Here is a 26136-nt window from a genome sequence, read left to right as displayed (position 1 = left end):
ATGGTTGCAAATCGATTTACAACAGAATAATTTATATATAAGGAAACATAATAAAACACCGACATCCCCAAGAAAGAAAAATATCCATAAGCTTACTCCATGGACTTCAGACTTGCTGTCTCCATAATTGTGAGAGCCAATTTTAAAAAATAAACTTGTTTTTCTAATAAAATAATATAGAAATGTAATACTAGAAATGTAATACTAGATTGATTTATATATCGGTCTGTAAAGAATACACAAAGATGTTTAATATAGAGATATACAGACATAGATGCAGATACTTCATGAGTCCTCTTTCTCTGGAGATCTTTGACTGATGCGCCATCCATGGCTAAGACTCTGTCCCTGGCAGGAACAAGGGGCCCCAGATGAGAAGAAGAGTTCTTCCCTGTTTGTTCCCAGGCAGGTTCTTAAAATTTATTTGCAGTGGGAAGTACCACTTAGGACCCTGCAGACTTCACAGTGGTCAGTCAGGACTTGGCCAGATACCTGGAGAGGAATGATAGGCACAGATTGCCCATCCTTCACGTCGGTTGACCACATACTTCATATCAGACAGAGGCCTGTGAGGACATAGAAAGTGCCAGCAAAGCATGAGTGTTACATCCTCACAGATAAACAGAATGCCTGCAGAAGAGCCAGGAACCTCTGGACACCCCTCCCTCTTGAGTTGGGATGTGTTAGAAATGCCTTCATGTAAGGTAAACTTAGGGTTGACCAAAGGATGGTTTGGGGATGTGTTAGAGATGCCTTCACATAGGATAAACTTAGGGTTGACCAAGGGACGGTGTCTCCTTCCACATGTCCTCGATCAGGTGTGCATGCCTGGGCTCGTCTGGCTCAGGACTCCCAGGAAGGTGAGTCTTGTCATGAGGACCAGCGCTGACCTTCATATGCACGTGGCCCATCCAAGCCAGACGGGCCGTCTTCTCAAGCCTGAGGTGATTTTACTTCACACAACTGAGAGGAGCTGCGAAGATATGGGTGAGAAGTTTATTAAGATCAAAAAAGTCATAGTGACTATAATTTCTGTGGCTGCTGTAACTCATTAGCCCAGGCTGGATGGGTTCAACCAACAGGACTTTATGTTCTTATAGTTCTGGAGACTAGAAGTTTGAGATAAAGACGTTGGCAGGTCCATGTTTACTCTGGAAGTTCTAGAGAAGAATTCCTCCTCCCTCCAGCTCCTGAGGGCTGCCACCATCCTGGGCATTCTCTGGCTTATGGATGCATCCCCCAATCTCTGCCTGTGTCACTCCACAGCTGTCTTTTCCCTGTGTGTCTGTCTTTTCTCTTCTTATGAGGACATCAGTCATTGGATAAGGGCCACCCTAATGCACTACAACCTCATCTTAATGGGGTTATATCAGCAAAGGCTCTACTTCTAAATAATGTCGCGTTCTAAGCTCCAGGTGGGTGTAAATTTGGTGGGGGGCACAGTTCACCACAGCCCAGAGAGGCCCATGGGATTTCCTTAATCACTGCAGTGGATGTGTGAACCCACAGGGAACATGAACACAGGGGTTCCTGCTCAAGCAGAGTCCTCAGTAAGGGTAGGGGTCCTTCACCCTGCTTTACCTGAAATGAGGGGTTCCCAGATCATGGACTTTCAGTGCTAAACCTACAATAGCCCTGCCAAGTCAGTCAAGTCAGAAGGGGCCCTTCTTAAGTACCTGGCCACAGGCAAGGTCGTTGCCATCCAGCCCAGTTCTGTCATCCTCCTCTTTTGGAGAACAGTGTGCCCCTCTGTCCACTTCTTGGGTCTTGGCTGTCCTCAGCCTTGGATCTTCTCTGTCCACTGCCCGAGACTCTGCCACACTTTGCTTGTTGGTTTTCACATTTGATCTCCTCTCCACAGAATTCTCTGCCCCTTCTGGGTTCTCTTGACTTTCTATCATCCTATCAGGACAGTCTTTTTCTTCATGTTTTCTTATTTCCTGCAGGAAGCCTGGACCATAGAGTTTATGGACACATGGAGCTGAACAAGAAGATTGTCAGGTTCTTCAAGCTTTCACCTGTTCTTGTGTAGAGAAAGTTAAGTGAATAATGCATTTTTTTTCAAAGGGAGCACCTTCCCATTGCATCTAATGTTTGGTAACTCTAGCTTCGACAATGACCAAGACCTCATTTCGTAGCTCATGGAATCAGACAAGAACACAGAAAACTCAATGAGCCCTTCTCACTTCTTAGAAGGCCATTTGAGGAGTCCTAATCTCTGATGGGTACAACTTCCTTATGAAAATGAGCTCTTACTGACCCTAGCTACTGTTCCCTGGAAACTCACTGCTCTGATTTCTTGACTTATCTACCTGACATAGGGGGCTCTGCAACAATGCATGACAATTTAGGGGACCTTACCTAAACTCTGGTCGTCTGACATTTGCCTTTGACTGAACAAGACCACAGGGTTTACTCCCTAAAATAACAAATTCTGAGCAACTCAATAGAATCTTTGTATGGTCTCCAGCTTAGTTAGCAAAAATCCTTGTTGGTTCTTTGACATTCATGGGGTCCCACTGAAGGTTAAAGCACAGACTCGTGGCGCTGCATCAGCATCCCTATAGCAGACCCCACATGCTCCAGTCACATTGAAATCTAGATTCATATTGTAGGAAGTAAATGGCAAGGTGGGAACCTACTTAGAATGGCTATAGCTTGTTCAGATAAGTCTTTTCAACTCTAGGGAAATTAAGTATATACTAATCTACATAATGTGAAATCAAAGAGCATGAACAACAATTGATAGCAGCTTTGCTGGGTTCTGGTGGGATTCTTCAGTCAATGGTGCACTAACCAGGCAAAACAGCCGATTAACATGGTGTTTCCCACCAGTGAGTCTTAAACCCCACTCGAGTGCCCAGAGGAAATGTTTCATCTCCTCCAAAGGGCAAGGACCTGTCTCCCATGGGGCTCTGGAAGGAGTAGCAAGTCAGACAACTCCTCCTATAGAACGAGGCGCCTCACGTTCATGAGAAAGTCAGGGCTACCAGAAATGAGGTGTCTTCAAGCTGCGTACTACGCTCCTGGCAAGGGCTGCTGGAACCTGTGATCACATTCCTTGTTTGGGGTGGTGACTACTCCCTCCATACAGTCCTTCTATAGCATCTTGAACATTTATAAATTTGTCTTTGTGTTTTAATTATTCCTACTAATAACTAAAAGTTTCAGGAGAACTTGAAGTTCGCAAATCTCTCATACAGACATTGTTGTCTGTGATTCTCCTGATGGTCTGTCTGGCATGAAGTGGATAACCAGCTTCTTGAGACAGGTGAAAAGATTGGGACTGAGGAAACCTCTGCCATGGCGGGAGAACCGCTTCCAGGCCCACGAGAACTCGCCAGCAATCGTCATGCAGAATTGGGTTGACATGGGAGCCACACTCCCAGGGGTGGGCCCAGATATACTTCACTGCCAGAAAAGCCTGGGACCCGACTGGTCAGGGCAGAGACAGCTATAAGCCTGGCACACCTCATCAAAGCTTCCGCAGCAGTGGCGACCCAAGCACAGGTGACACCAGGGCTGTTGGGCAACAGCAGGAATCTGGAAACAAATGTGCTGGAGGAATCTGACAACATAGGCGCCAGACTCTGGGTGCCTTTACTCTGCTGATGAGCAGTATTCTAGTTCTCCCAGGGGAGGGCGGGCTGCATTATGCTTTCCAAGCACCTGGGCCTGGAAATCTCTGCTGCAGGGAACGTCCCCAGGGCCTAGGAAACCTGCTGTGGGAGAGATGTCGTCCCTGGGTCACAGGAACTTGGGAAAGGAAGCCATAGCAAAGTTGCTCTTCTCAAAGGGGCAAGTGTATAAATATGTAGAGGCTGGCGGACACTGGGGACCAGACTCCGGGGTGGCCCTCAAGGGGACATGTCTACCGCCAGACCTCACTTTACCCTGTTTTAAAGGACTGTGGTGTCCATCTTTCTGCACAAACCGTTTTTGAGTGTGACTCATTCTTATCTGTCTGGAAGTGCATGAATATGAGCATGTGTGAGTCTGAGCACGTGTGCACAAACCTGTGTGTGCTAGAAACTGAAAGGTGACATTTAACGTAACACAAGACTGACCCTTGAACCTCAAAACAAAAGCGGTGAGAAAGTAGAAATGATGAGAACATGGGGAGATTCACCCCCACGGCTCCCCACCCTCCAGCACACATACTTACAGAAAGTTAGTGGATGTTTCACACCTGACCCCTTGGCCTCAAGGTCAGAAGCCAGCCCTGCCCAGGCTCAGTAACAGACTCCTTCCCCCAGTCCTGGTCTTTCAAGATCCTAATACTGTCAAAAGAGTTGGCCAAATATATATTTTGTGCCTACTTTTCTGCATATAACTGCATTTTCTAAATTTAGATGAGCCTTCTGAGATTTAAAGACAGCTTTGACATTTTTATCTTACTTTTGTCTCATTTCTACTAAGTTGTGTAAAATATTACAGTGAAACACTGAGTGTAGCAGCTGAAGGGTAGGGTTGAATTGACAGTCCTATAAATGAGTTTGTCCTTTCGGGGAAAGTCTAATTATTGAGGATTAAATGCTCTGCTACTTTCTAAAAATACTAAGCTAGAATTCGAAGGAAGATTCCCAGAATATTGTGACAATAGCTGACAGCAGAGTCGAGATCCCCCTGTTTTCTTCAAGGTGTGTTCTCATTACAGCAGGGACTCACAGTTAACCAGGGCGCAGACGCCCCCAACAGTAATAGATATAACTCAGCAGATCCTAATGAAAACAGAATATTCTATGGAGTTAAAAATCAATAGATTTTAGCCAGTCTTATGCTAATGAACTACTCAGATTTCTTTATCAGTCTCTTGGGGGTTTGAGAAAATTATAACAGCGAACCTCCGCCCAAAGTCGGGGTCAGCACTTTTCCTGGTGGGTTCTTTTTAATGCCCCCTTTCAAACATATGCAACGGTTGGATAAAGCTTGAATGCTCAGTTATGCAGTATTGATTTAAAGACATATTTGTTCTCGTCTGTTCAGAAAGAATACCCAATCCGAACTGCAGGATTCTCATAATTGGATTCAGCATGTTTTGTATTAACTAATTAGAAGTTTTGCCTTTTTGTGCTTGCTCTTTTTTGTCCGCTCAGCTATTTTAATCCTCTTTATTCTGTGAAGCTCGAATGTAAGATTCATTATTTTCTTTTTAAATATTTGACGATGCTCTTTCAGCCAGATCGGGGTGACTGAGGATACTCATCTAATTCCTCCTATCCTTCTGAATATTCTCTCTGTAAACGTGTCTATAATGTTCCTGTCCATCCCCTGCCTCTAACACGCACATGCATGCACATGCATGCACACACACACACACACACACACAGCTCCTATTGACCTCAGGGCTCCCATTTGTGTGTCCGAAAGTTCTGATCAGATCTTTAACAGATAATCTTGTATCCCCTTAATATTATACACTAGTTTGCAAAAGAGATGGTGGTTGGTGGTTGATGCAACTTGCTTGCTACACCCGTCTGGCATTAAACCCGGTTACTGAATGGCTGTATTTGACTTAGCATTCCAGAGGCATTTGATCTGAGTGAAGGAAATTTTCTGGAACTGAGAAATCTTGAGTCTGACTCTGCACTGCCTTTGTCCTGACTGAGCTCCCCGAGCCCGGAGCTTCTATTGAAATCCATGGGAGCCCTGAGCCTGGGCCAGCTCTGTGGGGACAGGCAGGGAGGGGCGAGGCAGGCCTTCGTGGGGGCCCCTGAGGAGGAGAAGGATGTCTGCAAGCTGGTCGTGCAAGCCAGGCAGCCCGGAGCCGTTGGGGGAGCCATGTGGACGCAGATGGGATGGGCTGGAGGAAGGAGAGTGAGTGGTGGAGATCAGCACGTGTGTCCCATCTACTGAATTTTACTCCACATGTAGGGAAATAAGCCTTAAAATATGAAGATTATAAAAGCGTTACTCTATGTCGATTATATTCCGAGGTGCTTTCTTATCATTCTGACATAATGTATTCATTCTAATTGAAATCTGAGGAAATAGTTCAATAGAATAAATAGTGGGGCACCCCATCAGCCAAGATGTGGCTTCCTGGTGGTCCATAGCCAGCTTTTCTCTGCTGGAGGGACCCGCTTCTGTCTGATGGGCTCTGAGTATGTTGCAAGCATGGCTGTGTTTTTATTTTGGAAGTTCAAAATAATGCACCTTTTACCATCAGACTACTTCAATCCGGACAGCTCTGCAGATCACCGACAACACGGGTCTGTGGCCCTATCTGTGGTCTCCGGAGATCGGGAGCAAGTCAATGTTAGATTCCTGTCACCCAGTCACCCAAGGAGGGCACATCAGCCAGAAGGAGGAAGACAGGCTGCTTTCAGAGAAGCAGCACTAAGCCGTGGGTACCTCGGTTGTCACCAAGGCATCAAACCTACCAGTTGTCTCACCAGCTCATCTGGCTGTAAGACACCATCATGTCTTTCGTCATCTGAGAAAGTGCCCCCAAATCAAAAGCACAGCAAGCCTGGGACCCTGACCAGCATCTGTGCTGTTTTGTCCTTCCAGGGCTTTCAAATATTAGAAGCCCTAGGCATTTCTCTCACACTTCCAGAAATCCATGACCTGAAAATTTAAACAAGTCTAGTGGTGTTTTGTTTGTTAAATGCAAGTAAAATCTCTTAGGTGTGAAGCCTGTCCAATCTGCTGACCGTGCTCGTCCCTGGGCTTTGGCTACCAGGGGGTCCATAGATTTTTCCTCTCGGCACAAAGTCAGAAATGGATTAGCTCCCACTCCTGTTTGTCAGCTCAGCCTCCCTCCTGGGAGGGTGCTGCTTGCTTCTTGCAGGAACTCCTCATGCTGCTCTAACCCCAGGCAGGCAGGTCCCCTCACAGCCCATCTTGTGGTTCATACCACCCATGATGAACCCCACTCATCTGGGACCAGCTTGGGTTACCCCATCATGAATGCATTGGTTCTGCTTCACTCTGAGTCTGAGCAAAATGACGCATGACCCTCCACAACGTCCCTGAAGTCTTGGGTTGCTTGAAGTCCCAGGGTCGGAGGAATCATGTCAGCCTGGATGTTAATGACCAGAACAATGGAAAGTGCTATGGCAGGGACAGCATTGTCAGTGTGTCTGTGAGAACCTCCGTGTGGGTACCCGGGCCCCAGCACCACACCAGGGTTTGTGCAGGTGTGCAAGTGTGTGTTGCAATCATTAGTGTGCATCCCTGCAGTATTCTTCAGTTGTTACATTCTGAAAACAGAGTGCTGAGAACCCTGCTGGCTGGCTTTCCCCCTCCCTGGGCATCACACCCGAGGCAGAGCACAGAGGTTTAACACTGCAAATTTGAGAAATCGGCTGTCTGGGCCCCAAGGAGAGAACTAACTCTGGCCAATTCCTCAAACTCTCTGTCCCTCCTTGTCCTGAGTCCCTAACTGGAGATCATAATGACATCCTTTTACCAGAATTGGGGTGAAGTGTAAATACAATCATGCATATGGAGTGCTCTGTATGGTATCTAGCATAGAGTAAAGGCTCCGTAAACTTTGGTTGCTACTGTTATTGCATTAGAAGCTGCCCTCCCTACCTCGGCTTCCCTGGGGACTTTCTGGAATGGGAAGGGGGAGAGGTGTTCAACCAGCTTCTTATCACTGTTTAATGATGTTTCTTTCTAAAAAAAAAAAAATGATGTTTCTTTCTATCATCTGGATTTTCCATACGTGTCCTTCTCCTGCCTGGAGCACATAGCATAAAGTGTCTATAAAATACTCAGCCTCAGGATTCAGCCTGAAGAGAGAAGGAAATCCTGTCCTCTGCAGCAACATGAACACAGGGGACACTGTGCTAAGTGATGTGAGGCGGACAGGCCAAGACAAACACTTTGTGATCTTACTTGTGGGATTTAAAGACGCTGAACTCAGAAGCAGAGAGTAGCGTGTGCTTTCCAGGGGCAGATGCTGGGGGGACTTGGGAGGGGGTGGCGAATGGTATCAATTTCTAGGCTGAGATGAGGAAGTGCTTGGGAGTGAATGTGCAGTGTGGCAATTGCAATTAGTAAGACTGTTGTACACTTGAGATTTGTTGAGAGTGAATCCTGTGTTCTCACACCACACACAGACACACAGTAAGTGAGGTGATAGATGTGTTAATCGACTCAGTTATCGTCACTATTTCATTCTATGTATGTTACATATATATATCATCACATTGCACACCTAAATATATACAATTTTATTTAAAATAAAATAAAAATAACAAATCTCATTCTTTATCAAAATCCAAAGTCTTGAGGCAGGGCAAGATGGTGGAAGAGTAGGGTCCCCAAGTCACCTGTCCCCACCAACTTACCTAGATAACTTTCAAATCATCCTGAAAACCTATGAATTTGGTCTGAGATTTAAAGAGAGAACAGCTGGAATGCTACAGTGAGAAGAGTTCACGCTTCTATCAAGTACAATTTGTTTTTGGCCACTGTGCAATGAGCAAAATGACTCGAAGGAAAAGCTCACCACAAAAGAAAGAATCAGAAACAGTCCTCTCTCCCACAGAGTTACAAAATTTGGATTACAATTCAATGTCAGAAAGCCATTTCAGAAGCACAATTATAAAGCTACTGGTGGCTCTAGAAAAAAGCATAAAAGATTCAAGAGACTTTATGACTGCAGAATTTAGATCTAATCAAGCCGAAATTAAAAATCAATTAAATGAGATGCAATCCAAACTGGAGGTCCTAACGACGAGGGTTAATGAGGTAGAAGAACAAGTGAGTGACATAGAAGACAAGTTGATGGCAAGGAAGGAAGCTGAGGAACAAAGAGAAAAAGAATTAAAAGATCATGAGGATAGGTTAAGGGAAATAAATGACAGCCTCAGAAGGAAAAATCTACATTTAATTGGGGTTCCCGAGGGCGCCGAAAGAGACAGAGGACCAGAAAGTGTATTTAAACAAATCATAGCTGAGAACTTCCCTAACTTGGGAAGGGAAACAGGCATTCAGATCCAGGAGATAGAAAGATCCCCCCCTAAAATCAATACAAACCCCTCAACACCTCGACATTTACTAGTGAAACTTACAAATTCCAAAGATAAAGAGAAGATCCTTAAAGCAGCAAGAGACAAGAAATCTCTAACCTTTATGGGGAGAAGTATTAGGTTAACAGCAGACCTCTCCACAGAGACCTGGCAGGCCAGAAAGGGCTGGCAGGATATATTCAGGGTCCTAAATGAGAAGAACATGCAGCCAAGAATACTTTATCCAGCAAAGCTCTCATACAGAATAGAAGGAGAGATAAAGATCTTCCAACATAGGCAGAAACTGAAAGAATATGTGACCACCAAACCAGCTCTGCAAGAAATAATAAGGGGGACTCTGTAAAAGAAAGAGGAAGCCCAAGGAAACAATCCACAAAAACAGGGACTAAATAGGTATCATGATGACACTAAATTCATATCTTTCAATATTAACTCTAAACATGAATGGCCTTAATGACCCCATCAAAAGGCGCAGGGTTTCAGACTGGATAAAAAAGCAGGACCCATCTATTTGCTGTCTACAAGAGACTCATTTTAGACAGAAGGACACCTACAGCCTTAAAATAAAAGGTTGGAGATCCATGTACCATTCAAATGGTCCTCAAAAGAAAGCAGGGGTAGCCATCCTTATATCAGATAAACTAAAATTTATCCTGAAGACTGTAGTGAGAGATGAAGAGGGACACTATATCATACTTAAAGGATCTATCCAACAAGAGGACTTAACAATCATGAATATTTATGCCCCAAATGTGGGAGCTGCCAAGTATATCAATCAATTAATAACCAAAGTAAAGACATACTTAGATAATAATACACTTATACTTGGTGACTTGAGCACAGCACTTTCTACAATCGACAGATCTTCTAAGCACAACATCTCCGAAGAAACAAGAGCTTTAAATGATACATTGGACCAGATGTATTTCACAGATATTTACAGAACTTTACATCCAAACGCAACTGAATACACATTCTTCTCAAGTGCACATACCACATACTGGGTCACGAATCAGGTCTGAACTGATACCGAAAGATTGGGATCATCCCCTGCATATTTTCAGACCATAATGCTTTGAAACTAGAACTAAATCACAAGAAGAAATTTGGAAGGATTTTAAACACGTGGAGGTTAAGGACCTTCCTGCTAAAAGATGAAAGGGTCAACCAGGAAATTAGAGAAGAATTAAAAAGATTCATGGAAACTAATGAGAATGAAGATAAAACCGTTCAAAATCTTTGGGATACAGCAAAAGCAGCCCTGAGGGAGAAATACATTGCAATACAAGCATCTGTCCAAAAACTGGAAAGAACTCAAATACAAAAGCTAACCTTGCACCTAAAGGAGCTGGAGAAAAAAGAGCAAATAGATCCTACACCCAGCAGAAGAAGAGAATTAATAAAGATTCGAGCAGAACTCAATGAAATAGAGACCAGAAGAACTGTGTAACAGATCAACAAAACAGGAGTTGGTTTTTTGCAAGAATTAATAAGGTAGATAAACCATTAGCCAGCCTTATTAAAAGAAAAGAGAAAAGACTCAAATTAATAAAATCATGAATGAGAAAGGAGAGATCACCACCAATACCAAGGAAATACAAACGATTTTAAAAACTTATTATGAGCAGCTATAAATTGCCAGTAAATTAGGCAATCTAGAAGAAATGGACGCATTTCTGGAAAACCACAAACTACCAAAACTGGAACAGGAAGCAGAAAACCTGAACAGGCCGATAACCAGGGAGGAAACTGAGCAAAAATCTCCCAAGACACAAAAGTCCAGGGCCAGATGGCTTTCCAGGGGAATTCTATCAAAGGTTTAAAGAAGAAATCATACCTATTCTACTAAAGCTGTTCGGAAAGATAGAAAGAGATGGAATACGTCCAAACTTGTTCTACAAAGCCAGCATCACCTTAATTCCAAAACCAGACAAAGACCCCACCAAAAAGGAGAATTATAGACCAATATCCGTGATGAACATGGATGCAAAAATTCTCAACAAGATACTAGCCAATGGGATCCAACAGTACATTATGAAGATTATTCATCATGACCAAGTGGGATTTATCCCTGGGATGCAAGGCTGGTTCAGCACTCGTCAAACAATCAATGTGATTCATCATATCAGAAAGAGAAAAAACAAGAACCATAAGATCCTGTCAATAGATGCAGAGAAAGCATTTGACAAAATACAGCATCCATTCCTGATCAAAACTCTTCAGAGTGTAGGGATAGAGGGAACATTTCTCAGCATCTTAAAAGCCATCTACGAAAAGCCCACAGCAAATATCATTCTCAATGGGGAAGCACTGGGAGCCTTTCCCCTAACATCAGGATCAAGACAGGGATGTCCACTCTCACCACTACTATTCAACATAGTACTGGAAGTCCTAGCCTCAGTAATCAGGCAACAAAAAGAAAGAAAAGGCATTCAAATTGGCAAAGAAGAAGTCAAACTCTCCCTCTTCGCGGATGACATGATACTCTACATAGAAAACCCAAAAGACTCCACCCCAAGATTGCTAGAACTCATACACCAATTTGGCAGTGTGGCAGGATACAAAATCAATGCCCAAAAGTCAGTGGCATTTCTATACACTAACAATGAGACTGAAGAAAGAGAAATGAAGGAGTCAGTCCCATTTACAATTGCACCCAAAAGCATAAGTTACCTAGGAATAAACCTAACCAAAGAGGTAAAGGATCTATACCCTAAAAACTATAGAACGCTTCTGAAAGAAATTGAGGAAGACACAAAGAGATGGAAAAATATTCCGTGCTTATGGATTGGCAGAATTAATATTGTGAAAATGTCAGTTACCCAGGGCAATCTACACGTTTAATGCAATCCCTATCAAAATACCATGGACTTTCTTCAGAGAATTGGAACAAATTATCTTAAGATTTGTGTGGAATCAGAAAAGACCCTGAATAGCCAGGGGAATTTTAAAAAAGAAAACCATATCTGGGGGCATCACAATGCCAGATTTCAGGTTGTACTACGAAGCTGTGGTCATCAAGACAGTGTGGTACTGACACAAAAACAGACACATAGATCAATGGAACAGAATAGAGAACCCAGAAGTGGACCCTCAACTTTATGGTCAACTAATATTCGACAAAGCAGGAAAGACTCTCCACTGGAAGAAAGACAGTCCCTTCAATAAATGGTGCTGGGAAAATTGGACATCCACATGCAGAAGAATGACACTAGACCACTCTCTTGCACCATACACAAAAGATAAACTCAAAATGGATGGAAGATCTAAATGTGAGACAAGATTCCATCAAAATCCTAGAGGAGAACACAGGCAACACCCTTTTTGAACTTGGCCACAGCAACTTCTTGCAAGATACATCCATGAAGGCAAGAGAACCAAAAGCAAAAATGAACTATTGGGACTTCATCAAGATGAGAAGCTCCTGCACAGCAAAAGAAACAGTCAACAAAACTGAAAGATAACTTACAGAATGGGAGAAGATATTTGCAAATGACGTATCAGATAAAGGGCTAGTTTCCAAGATCTATAAAGAACTTATTAAACTCAACAGCAAAGAAACAAACAATCCAATCATGAAATGGGCAAAAGGCATGAACAGAAATCTCACAGAGGAAGACATAGACATGGCCAACACGCACATGAGAAAATGCTCCGCATCACTTGCCATCAGGGAAATACAAATCAAAACCACAATGAGATACCACCTCACACCAGTGAGAATGGGGGAAATTAACAACACAGGAAACAACAAATGTTGGAGAGGATGTGGAGAAAGGGGAACCCTCTTGCACTGTTGGTGGGAATGTGAACTGGTGCAGCCACTCTGGAAAACTGTGTGGAGGTTCCTCAAAGAGTTAAAAACAGATCTGCCCTACGACCCAGCAATTGCACTGCTGGGGATTTCCCAGAGATACAGATTCAGTGAAATGCTGGAACTCCCGTATCCGATGTTTCTAGCAGCAATGTCCACAATAGCCAAACTGTGGAAGGAGCCTCGGTGTCCATCGAAAGATGAATGGATAAAGAAGATGTGGTCTATGTATACAATAGAATATTAGCCATTAGAAATGACAAATACCCACCATTTGCTTCAACGTGGATGGAACTGGAGGGTATTATGCTGAATGAAGTAAGTCAATCAGAGAAGGACAAACATGATATGGTCTCATTCATTTGGGGAATATAAAAATTAGTGAAAGGGAATAAAGGGAAAGGAGAGAAAATGAGTGAAAATATCAGTGAGGGTGACAAAACATGACAGATACCTAACTCTGGGAAATGAACAAGGGGTAGTGGAAGGGGAGGTGGGCAGAGGGTTGGGGTGACTGGGTGATGGGCACTGAGGGGGGCACTTGGTGGGATGACCACTGGTGTTATGCTATATGTTGGCAAATTGAACTCCAATAAAAAAATTTTTAAAAATTAAAAAATAAAAGGTAAAAAAATAAATTAATTAAATTTGAAAACATTTTTACTTCCAACATACAAAAAAAAAAAAAAGAAAATCCAAAGTCTTGGCCTATTAAACAACATCCCAGCCAGGAGGTGGGGCAAAGGGAGAAACCAAAGGGCACAGCTATTTTGTGCCTGTTGCCATTGGGAGGACTGTGCTTGAGCACAGCCAGCTTTGCAGGTGGAGCAGGGTGGCCCCGTCTGGGCCTGTAGAGGTTGCCCATCTCCCATCATCAAGCTTTCCCTGAGGGAGGTAAAGGGCAAAGGCAGAACCAGCCTCCTTTTATGTACTTAACACAGGACTGAAAACATGAGCGAATCAAAACAAAAACAGAACTACAGGGACACGGCCGGGCTCCCTGTGTAGCTTGTCCATCTGTCAAGGACAAAGGCATTTGTCACAACTTCACAAAGCCTCCCTGATGGCCATGCTGCTACCCTCCTCTGTCCCCATCCTTGGAGGCCCTGGGTACCCTTCCTGCATCCCGTAGCCCCGCCAGGGGCCAGATGGCAAGTGCTAGGTGTCCTTGCCTCCCTCTGCTGCCTCCCTTCTCCTTCCCCTGAACATCCAGACACCCCCTCGTGCACAGGGGCACTTCCTGTCCCTTCCTGGATCCAGGCATAGAAATGTGTTCTCAGGATGCCACGAGGTAACATCCAGACATAGGACACAGGAGCGGACGACAGAGAGAACCGGGGTAAAAATTTCCCCCAGTCTTACAGTGGAGGGGGTTTACCTTGACTGTAAAGACTAAACAGTAGATTGACAGGGAGAAAGCAGGAGAGGATGTGCAAAATGCCAAGGGATGAACCAACATGATGTATTTATATGCAGCAGTACATGTGATGAAGTGTGTGCATGTGATACATACAGGAAAGGTGAGCTGTCCCAAGCTTGCAGAGAATACAGAGAAAAATACAATTAACGTCTCCCTCCCTACCAACTGTATTTAATATCCTGTGACATTTGTCCAGGAAAAGGAAGTGTGATGATACATGCGGGCTTGTGTGTACAGAGATGGAGATCTCCATGCTTCTCTGCTCAGAGTATACATGTAAGACCACCCCCATACAACCTTGGCCAAACCTTATAGAGCTACAGTGCTCACCCAGCAATTTCACTCCAGCAGGTCCATCTCAGAGATCCACCAGGTCCTGAGATAAGATCACAGGGGTGTGTAAGGGCCAATCCAGGTAAATTAAGGGTGTGTGGTGCCAGGCAGGTCAGTGGGTGTCGTAGGACTTGACTTGCTACCTCGTCTGGGGTAGCTGGCAGTTTTCAGGTAGGGGCGTGGCTTGGTCATATTTTTGTTTTAGGAAGACGTACCAGTCAGGTTGGGCTAAGTTCAGATGTGGTGATAAGCATCCCCAAAATCTCTGGGCAGGATGGGATGGTAGGGAGTGTTGAAACATGCAAGAGTTCTTCCAGTAGAGCATCAGAGCTCTCCTTTCAATCACTCCCAAATTCTGTGTGGTTTTTCCATCTTTGGTATTTTTCCCCAACTCTCCTCACTCTCCTCACTCTCCTCACTCTCCTCTGGAGGCAGAGCCTTTCCCTGAGAATGAATGGAATCCTGGGATTTGAGATCGTAGGAAGTACAGGAAAGAGGATGATAAGGAAATCAGGGGCAGGGGTTACTTAAACCTTCCTAATCCTCACAAGTGAGATCCAGAATCTACTCAAGGTCTGGAAAAATACATCCACTTATTTTTTAACTATAACTGAAGGAATAATTTCACAGTGCTTTAAACCCAACAAATACTTAATAATGATGTCTTCTTACACTGAGTGCTGTGCTGGGGAGAATCTTGCACATTCAATACTGACATTGCTTTCCGATGTAGGCAACACTGGCAGGATGGTCCCAGTGCACCTGTTGGAAGTGTGTGCTCTGATCCCAGGAAGCGACTATGACATATATATCTGGAAGACAAGGTGATTTTAAAGGTGATCCAAGAAGATCTTATACTCAATTAACATCAGACAGTAAAACAAAAATATTAATGTGAAACCAAACTGACCTCTTAAAGGCTCAAGAAAGCACATACATTTCAAGATAAACTGGAGTTTGACTTAGTCTTTGGCTGTGACAAGAGGAGGTACTTCCAATCACGCATTTGGCTGCAGTGTGTGTCCTGTTACTGGAAGTCCAGGAGTTGCTTCTCTTGTGTATCAGGTTCTTGCTTGTTTATTTCTGGCCTCCCTGTGTTGCAAGGATCCAGTCTCTACCGCCATGAGTGTCATCAGCTTCACCCAATGTGTTTATCCACAACTTTTCATTTCAACATGAAAGGGAGGATGTATGCTGGAATATCTTGGGTGTCCTGGGCAGGGCTACGTCTGGCAGGAGATGGAGCTAATCATGCTGATTGGAAGGCAGCATTACCACGTGAAGTACTGAATAGGTGTGTCTGCTGAAGTAGAGCCAAGATATTTACGCAAATTATTAAAAGGTGTGAGATGCTTATCACTTCTAATCCACCAAATGAATCATTTAAATAAACTCTTCAGCACATCGGAAAAAAAGGAAAGGCTCAAATGACAGCCAAGATTGAATGAACTCAACAGATTTCCTCAAAGTCAGTCAACCAGAAGGAGAAAAATGCATTTACTCTGATAGAATGTGAGGAATGAGTTTATGGCAGCAGTTGCTTCTTGCTCAGCACTTTTTTCCTGATATCTGCATAGTGAGCTTGATGCTTAAAGAAATCGTTTCACACATTCCATCAAAAATGATTATCTAATAACATCAAATAAAATTAATTAATTTAAAGGGGACCACATGTAAATTTATTAGCTTATTAATATTTCTGTGCATATGTGAACATGAAGCCTCAATATTTTATTGCAACAAGGCTAAGACAATCTGCATTGTCATGAAATCTGAATTAGAGAACATTTGTTGAAATTTTTTTGTTGTAGTTCATAAAAGAAAATATTTCTCGGGGACTTTGTTTTAATAAGTATGTAAGAATGATTAAAAGTGTACAAATTAAGGTGAATGAATTAATATTTCTAAATTAAGTTACTCTAATTTATTTTACTAAGTGCTTCATAAACTCCCTCTGATCTTACATGCTTTAATAACTCATTGAGTAAATTCTAATTTTTGTTATTGTTGAAGATAGAAAACCCACCCAGACTAAACTACTCTTTGGTGGGTTCTTGGACAGAGGGGAGGCTCGGGGGCCAAACTACCCCCGTGGGCACAGCCATCCTGAGCTCCATGATGGTCAGCTCTAGTCTGGTGGCCATGTTCTGGTGGCAAAAGGACACTTCCTGGTTCACAAGGGCTTTAGGTGCCAGGACTGCAAGCTGTGGTTGCTGTGTGGATTCCCCTTTGCCTGTCTACCACAAAATCAGATCATTCTCCACCTCAAGGTTCCACTTAACTTCATAAGAGGAATGGGTACCTATTGAACTCTGGGAAAACTCCTTCAATTCAGTTCTGGATTCCCTTCTTGCTCTCTTTGTCTGGGTGAAGGATCATAGTCCTAAGGCCTCCGAGCATGAGGGCATCAGGGAAGCATCAGTCCTGAGTCCTGGCTCCCTTGCCAAGGCATGCTCCTGTGTCCCCGAAGCCTGCCTTCTGCTTCAGGGACAGGGACGCTCTGAACATCTCACCTCCAGCTGCCCACATCACTCAGTGCCCAGTGTCCCACCTGGAGCCTCCATCTCCCCCCACTCCCCACCCACTCAGTAGGGGAGATGCTCAGGGATCCCTATACCCTACTTGGCCAGGACCTTCCAGTCTAGGAAGGAGTAAACTGGCTCATCATCCTTTCGCCTTTGTCTGCTGGCGAGGGCAGGAGGGTGGCCCCAACCCAACCCAATTATTGAAGAAATTTAGGCTGATAAGCTCCAACAATGAAGAGAACTTTATCTCTCACAGCTATTCTCTCTGGCATGCATAGCAAAAGCTTACTTTGGAACTCAAAAGCCACAACTTCATTACCTCTTCCCTGAAGTGTAAGCTTGAAGTGCCTCACCATCCATGACTATTTCTGTTGGGGGAAAGGGCCAAGAGGTAAAATAAATTAGAGGGTGTGAAACATCTTAATTCACATACGTATCTCTCACTTAATTTAACAACTTGGGCTTATTTCTGAAAATTCTGCCCTGAAGAGAAGAAGAAATAAATGGGGGGGGGGGAGTTTCCATTAATTTCAGTAAGATAAATGACGATGTATCCCAGCTTAACCCAAGAGACTCACAACTTTCACAAAGAGAAAAACAAAACAGTTGAACAATAAGAGCAAGTTCATATAAATAGTAAGCAACAATTTCAAACTAAGTGCATATAGTTTGCACATAATATATAATATTAAGTGTGCACTTTTTTTCCTCTTTCTGCCCAACATTCTTTACCAATTTTTAAAAAGATTTTATTTATTTATTCATGAAAGGAACAGAGAGAGGCAGAGACACAGGCAGAGAAGGAAGCAGACTCCCTGCAGGGAGCCTGATGCAAGACTCAATCCCAGGACCCTGGGATCGCGACCTGAGCCAAAGGCAGATGCCCAACACTGAGCCACCCAAATGCCCCCATTCTTCACCAATTTAAAAATCTTTTTAGGCTTATGGTTATCTTGCATTCAAACTGTGGTAAAAGCTAAGTAATGGGGGCTCAACATAAAAGTAGCACTCGGACACCAATGGAAATAGGCAGGTGAGCCATGAACCCAAGGGTCTTCCAGGAAGGTCATCTTCATCCTTTGCACCCATACGAAGAGCAGTAGTCCTTGACATGAGATTGGAAGACACCCTCAGCATGTCCCCACTATGTAGCCACAGCTGGAGAACGTGGTGCTCCACAGAAAACTTGCTTCTTCTATGGAAACTCAGTGCCTTTGCATCATCTTCCACAGTGAGAAGTCATCCAGCACCAGGATTCACCAGCTTTGGATGTCCTGAGAGAACATCCAAGCCCACCCCATAAAGACAAACCTTTGCTTCCTGAACAAGACAGGCTTTGATTGTCTGGGTGGGGTTCTCTTGTTACAGTTAGGCAATAAAACATAGCATGCTTATGCAATGAGAGTGTCTTTAATTCAGGGAAGCTTTCCACAGTAGTGAAAGATATTCTGATTTTTCTTGGGATGTCAGGTAAATTGGTGAGAATTTCTATCTGAAAACCTAATGTGAGATGTCACTTTTCATAGCACACCTATTTTCTGTGTTTTCTGTTGAAGATGTCACTACACAAGAGTCATTATCCAGAGCCCCTGTTGTGAAACGTTGCTCCGTAAACCCTCCTTATACCAGACAAGTGTATAGCCAGAGATGTGGGGCTGTACTGGCAAAGCTCTCTGCCTACTATTCTTTCACTCTAAAAACACACCCTTGCCGTTGTACTTAAATAAAGCAAACACCTAGTCTGATCACCTAACCCACCTACACCACGGTATTATGGTACAAAAATTATATTGAGATACAAATGAAGATACTTCAAATAAAATAATTGAAATCATTGCTGTTACCTGAGTATTGAAACCAATATTTCATGAAATCAGTCTTCAGACCACAGCTTCACAGTCAGAAGATGTCTTCTAAGGACCACTGCTGTAGACGCATCTGCTCATGTAGGGCACACGTGGCAGCTGCAGCCACACCATGGGCTCACAGGCGGGCTCTCTTCCTACATGCGTGGTCTTCCTGTCTAGGTGAGACTGGACACCTTGGAAGAGAGACTGTGTTTTATGCTGTGGTGAACACCTCATGTCGCTACTTGGTCCTCAATTAGTCCTAAAGGCACATATCTTAGCTATTGAAATATCCATAGATATGGGACAAACTCAGTTTGGTAATACTAAGCTAGAAAAGCCTTAGACCCCAGGTTGAATTTCGACCACTCACACCTGATTTCCCAAGAAACGTCCTTCAGGCTCTCCAGTGACCCCATGAAGCAGCGCAGCCCAATTTGAATAGCTTTGGATGTTTGATTCTAGCTCAGTATAAAGAAAAGTATGCCACGCGAGGGACATGAAGCAGAAGTCTGAGTGGTTGAAGGCAGTCACCATTACCTTCTCAGGCTCCCATCTCAGGCTAAACAGCCAGATGTAGCTCCAGTTGTAACGTGGATAGGGTTCTGCACCAGAACCTGGTCCATGCCTCCCAAAGAAGTTCTGGATTGCTGGGCCATCTCTTGAAGCACCTGCCCAATGCTTGAGGCTCAATCACAGCTCGGCTGCCTTCAGCCTCCTTGTGCAGGTGCAGGAGGTCGCTTCGTTATCCAATGTGAAACTACAAAAAATGGAGGCAGCAAGCCACAAGCTGGGAGCAAGCTTCACGTTAGAAACTCCTTTACTAACACCCTGTAAGTTGTACTCTCCTCTCTTCACGTGCAACGAGGTTAACACACAGCGGACAGCAAACGACTTACCGTGGAGAGAGAGTCTCAGAGCAAAAACAGAACATCTCAGCCCCTTGACAGTGTTCCACCTATATGGCAGCAATTAGGGGGATAAATCCACTTGTGGCAGACCTAGCTAATCTAGCAACAAAGATGTGCCAACATAATGAAGAACTTGGGCATTTCCAAGAAATTGGATTAACTCATCATAATACAGAGCTCAGCATTTATGGAGTGACTGTTCCAAAAACTTGAAAATGAGCCACAGAGACAACACGTGGTGTTCACTCAGCACAGAGTGTACTGGAGAGGGAGGAAGAGGAGGCTGGCATTGTCACCTCTCTGTATACATGGGAAGGCATTGAGACAAAGCATCACTAGGAGCCCACACATTGACAAAATCAAAATTGACTGGATCCTGTGAGCAAAATGCATACCCTTCAACTTGCATGGAATATCTGATCATGTCATTGCAAATGAACCATTTTTTAAGATTTATTCCTTTATTTTAGAGAGAGAGTTTGTGCGTGTGTGAGTGGGGAGGGGCACATGGAGAGGGAGACAAGCAGACTCCCCTCTGAGTGGGGAGCCCCACATGGGGCTGGATCCCAGGACCCTAAGCTCATGACTTATGCCAAAACCAAGAGTCAGACACGTAACCACCTGAGCCACCCAGGCACCCTGCAAATTAAATCATAAATGCATCTTAAAAAACGAATGTCACATTATATTGAACACATGATTGGTGCTGGTGCTCAGCTGAGCTTCCAGAGATGTACCTTATTGAGGATGGAGTGCTGCTAGGTCCTATGTGATGGTGAGGCTTGAGCGTCCCAATTCCAGTGGCCTCTCATGAGATTTGAAAAGAGATGATGGGTTCATAAATGCTGCTGGTGAAAAGTTCTGGAGGCTTGGGATGAGCTGGGCTGTTGAGATCCATTCTAGGAACAGGATAAGTAGAGGGAGGGAAAACAAAATGAAATATTGTTTGCTGGTGACTCATCGAATTGGAAATTTTAATGACACATGAAGATCTTCTGGGAAGTTCTCTTTGGAGACTCCGAATTTGTGTTTCTGAATAGAAACAGAGTGATGGACCCATCAAGTTGGCTGCAGAGAAAAAAACAATTGATAGACATGGTTAAGCTTATTTTAATGTTTTTAACATAGGAAGAGTTGTGGGTAAATAACAATAGTTTCTGAGGGAGATGGAGAGAACCAGCAACTTCTTCCCTGGGGCCTGGGCACTCAATTCTCCACTAACAAGCACAGTACCCTGCCCTTGCCATTGGTTCTTTGTCCAGGTCCACACAATCCGTGCCTTCCTTTCTCAGCTGGCAGGTACTGCTATGGATAGTTCATGTATAGATCTATTTTTAATCTCTGCTTTTCTTTAAAACCAGACTATAAGCCCCTCCAGGACAGACTCCTGTCTGTCTCTCATGTTTGAGCTCTTCTGTAGGATGGCAGTGAACTGAGTGGTGGTGGTGGACTGGGTCTGTGGAGGAAGGGCAGGGTAGGAGGCAGTGCACTTTGGAATTCCTGATGCCGGCATGAACACTGGGCCCAGTGGTGGAGCAGGCGTCTTGATAGCAGTTGGCCTGGGTGTTAGTCTGGTGTGGCATTCCCAGCCTTTCTTGCCTTAGTTGTCACATCTGGAAATGAGAAATAAGATCGTACCTACCCCAGAGGAGTAAAGAAACTATGCTATAATATAGTAGGTTACACGTGGCTCCCCTAAGCATGAACATCCCAATCCCAGAGCCTGTGAATAGGCTCTTACTTGGTGAAGGAGGCTCTGCAGATTCAGTTAAGTTTGTGGGTTTTACAAGAGGGAAATTATCCAGTATGATTCGGTGAGGGGCGGGGAGGGGGGCTTCCAGGCCCTACAGCTGCCATAACAAAGCACAACCTCCTGAGTGGTTTTAGCAACAGGAATACGTCCTCTTGTAGCTCTGGAGGCTACAAGTCCCAGATCAAGGGGTCCACAGGCCTCGATCCTCTGAGGCTCTGAGGGACCACCTCTTGCAGGTTTCTTTCCAGCTCCTGGTGGCTGCTGGCCATCCTTGGCATTGTTTGGCTTGTAGAGACCCCACCCCAATCTCCGCCTTCATGTCCACAGGTGTTTGGCTTATGTGTGTCCATCTCTGTGTCCAAATGCCCTCCTCTGGTGAGGACTCTAGTCATATTGAATCAGAGCCCACCCTATGGCCTCATCTTAACTTGATCGTCAGCAAAAACACTATTTTCAAATAAGGTAATCCGCAGGTACTGGAGTTAAGGCTTCAACATCTTTTGTTGAAGATGGGACATAATTCAACCCAGTACAAGCCCCTGAAGCAGAGAGCTTTCTCTGGCTGGAGTCACAGAGCTGTGGCAGAGGGGAAGTAAGAGGGCTAAAGCCAGACGTGGGCCTGTTGCTCTGTTGGGCCTATAGATGGAGGACACAGACAAAATGCAGGTGAAAGGCAGATGCTGAGGGTGGCTCCCCACTGACAGCTGGATGAACCAGGCCTTCAGCTCTAGAAGCACAAGAACTGTCCACTGCCGATGCCCGAAGGGCAAGGGAACCGACTCTGCAGGGCCAGCATTGCTCGTCCCCCACGTCCTGGCCTATAGAAACCACTGATCCTATGTGGACCACTGACCTGCAGACTGGTGGGGCAGGTAATCTGTAGTGCTTTAAGATATTATGTTTGTGGTAACTTGGTACTCACACAAATGGCATATAAAGGTGACTTGCGGCACCCGGCTGAACAAATGTTGGCGGGCTTATGTAATTTGTCCAAAATATGCATGTGTGGGCAGCCCCAGTGGCCCAGTGGTTTAGCGCTGCCTTCAGCCCGGGGTATGATCCTGGAGACCCGGGATGGAGTGCCATGTCGGGCTCCCTGCATGGAGCCTGCTTCTCCCTCTGCCCGTGTCTCTGCCTCTCTCTCTCTCTCTGTGTCTGTCATGAATAAATAAATAAAATCTTTAAAAAATAATTTTAAAAATATGCGTGTGTTCATACCTGTGTAAATTCCCTTGTTCTCTTTCGGGGTCAAGGCTGCTATGTGGACCCACACGCACACACTCACCCACTCACACACTCACTCATCCTAAATCTAGATCTCTATCCTGCTATTTTTACATAATGACCTGCTCTACTGTAACATGTCTTCTCTACCTTTAGAAGACATAACATAAATCAACTATATACATCACTGAGATGATTCTTTGTTGATGAGATGCCCTAAGTGCATCTCGACTATTATTTTATTTAACATAATCCCACATAAAAAAACGATAAACTGATCTCTGCTCTACAAATGTTATTCCTTTTCAGAGGGAAACCCACTGGCCTGAGGGTTCTGCTTGCATTCTTGTTGGATGACACCCATCATTTCCAAACTGAGAAGTGTAGCAGGCAAGAGCCAACATCCGGGTGCAGGCTGAGGGTAGCATGCTGGCTGCAGGGAGGGGAGCTCCCAGATAATTGAGAATGGAGCCTCACTCTCCAGTCAGGAAAGGGCTCAGGGATTTGTAAAGAATGATGAACACACAACATGCTAACTCTTATTTCTGGGGGGCATAAGACGGTAATTATGGTGGGACTAAGAAATCTATTCCATTGATAGAAGTGAAGCCAGAATTCTTTATTTATGGACACATGGCCTTGATGATGGCGTTCCAACCCTACCCACACTCCCCAAACTCAGCTCCAACCCTCCCCGGTGCAATGAATTAAAAAGACCCTCTAGGCTTAGAGCCACAGGGAGCCACACCAAGTCAGCCTTGTTGCTGATGAGGTGAACAACTACATTTATTGAGCATCTACTGTGTACCAGGACTTAAGCTCAGAGATTTTTTTCACATTATTTTAATCCTTTGAGAACATGCCCTTCCCTCCAGGAGTTACACTATTTCCTTTTTCTGGGCGAATACTAGGACCAGACATAAATCACTCAGCTGTCTGTTCTATGAAATACTTGATCCTGGAAGATAAGACCATTAACCATTTAAAATAACTTACTTATCAAGGTTTATCAAGACATTTGCTCTTCAAGACCCTCCCTTCAATGAACGGATCAACCTCAGACTATGATGTTACTGTTTACCAGTTCTTAGGGTCCTAAGAGAGGTTGACTGCAGACACCTCACTCACCGAGAGGTGACGCCATGGCCCCACTTCACAGAGCTGGAAGCTGAGGCAAAGAGAACAAAGTTGCTCACCAAGGCAGAGCTTCCATTCTCCCCGAACTTGTACCTTGGTTTCTGTTAACTGGATTCTTGTTATTCTGAGTTCCATTCCAATGTGCAGGTCCCAATATGCATTCTTGTGTCCATCTCTCAGTCACAGACCTCACCAGTTGTCCTGCTGTCCCCAGTATTTAAATCTATCTCTGAAGTCCAGTGAGACTGGCCAAGACCACATCCTCCATGCCTGTAGCCTGCCTGCAAAGCCATCACCCTAACTCCTCACCACGTTTACTAGGATTGACTCCTTTGTCTTGTCCCTGCTATTGGGTACATCTGCACCCAGCTGGCAGCCCTTCCCAGTCAGACCCAGTCCTACCCCAGAGCAACCCTTAGTCTTGATGCTCTTAATCCCTAGTGCATCTATATTTAAAACATTTGAAAATATTTACTCTCCGGCTTTCTGGATCAGATTATCCCATTCTATCAGTGACGAGAAAGTCCAAATGTTTTAATATCCTTAAATTAAATATTTCAGGACGGTTTCTGTCCTGTAGTTATTTTGACCAGTGATTCCCTTTTGTATCGTTGCCAAACAAATCACAACAAACTCAGAGGCTTTAAATAACATGCTCATTATCCCTCAGTTTCTGAGGATCAAGAGTCAGGGCATGACTTCGCAGGGTCCTCTGCTCTGGGTCCCCCACCAATGCATCACTCAGGATGGATTCTTCTCAGAGGCTCGACTGGAGAAGATCTGCTTCCAAACTTCCCAACATGTTGGTACAATCCATTTCCTTGAAGCTATAGGATTGTTCTGTGTTTTCCTAAAATGTATTTGTCTACTGTTCATCCATTCACCACAGAGCCATATATTTTCTTTCTTTTTTTTAAAAAAATGATTTATTTATTTATTTGAGAGAGAGAGAGGGTGTGTACAAGCAAGAGGGGCAGAGGGAGAAGAAGGGGGAATCTCAAGCAGACTCTGCGCTGAGCAAGGAGCCCAACATGGAGCTCAATCTCAGCCTTGGGATCATGACCTGAGCTGAAACCAAGAATCAGACCTTTCCTTTTTTTTTTTTTTTTTTTTTAAGATTTTATTTATTTATTCATGAGAGACACAGAGAAAGAGAGGCAGAGATACAGGCAGAGGGAGAAGCAGGCTCTATGCAGGGAGACCAATGTGGGACTCGATCCCGGGACTCCAGGTTCATGCCCTGGGCTGAAGGCTGAGCCACCCGGGCTGCCCAAGAGTCGGAACTTTAAGGGACTACACCACTCAGGCAGTCCCTATAACTATATTTTCTATATCCTTGATACTGTGAGGCCCGTCCTGGCCTGGGCATGGGTGGTCTCTCCCAGAACTAATTCCTGGAGATGATAACTTGCCCAGGAGCACACTTTTCATTTGCAAACTGACCAATCCCAAGCCCGTAGCCCCAGCCACCTCCTTACCTGAATCTTACACGCCAAGTTCGTGTTTCCCTGTCCTAGCTCATCCAGGGCCAGGTACCTAGCAACCAGAAAACCAGGTGACAGCAGCCAAGCACACCAAAATTATTCAAACTAGCCTAAGTTGCTCATTTCTCAGTGTTGGGAGACTCCCACCTCATTCCTGCCTCCACTCCCTGACCTCTCTGTGGGCCCGTGTGGTGTAACATGGCCTGCCCTCTTCCCGCAGAGAATCTAAGGAATCAAAGTTTTCTTTTAATGGGAACAGCCTCTCCACATCAGCAGCAGCTCATACCTCTATAAATTAAATCTCAAGTATAATTTAGAGCAAGGATCCACAGCAGCTTGCTTCTTCTACACTGAGGCTCCTAGCACGGTGGAGTCCTACACAGAGCAGTGCTGCCGGGGGAGTGCACCCCTCACCACTCTCTGTTGGTTAGAAACAAGTCACAGGGCCTGTCTACACTCACAGGGAGGGGCGTTGCCACCAGGATGGGGCTCATGGGATCACCTTATGTTTGTCTGCCCTGATTTATGTATTTTTAGAAAGATTGTGTGAATTGAGTTAAAGGTAAGTCAGTTGATATATACATTTTACTAGCCAACACATTTGCTTCTTAATGACCATGGCTCAGTAAATATGAGCTCTGATATAGTGTGTGTTCCTAATTTGCTAGAAATTCATATAAGCTGCCTGAACGTGTGCATGGTGA

Source organism: Canis lupus, chromosome 31 (assembly GCF_048164855.1).
Source record: "Canis lupus baileyi chromosome 31, mCanLup2.hap1, whole genome shotgun sequence".
NCBI lineage: Eukaryota > Metazoa > Chordata > Mammalia > Carnivora > Canidae > Canis > Canis lupus.
The sequence above is the reverse complement of the archived record's forward strand: the minus strand, read 5'-3'. Positions refer to the sequence as shown.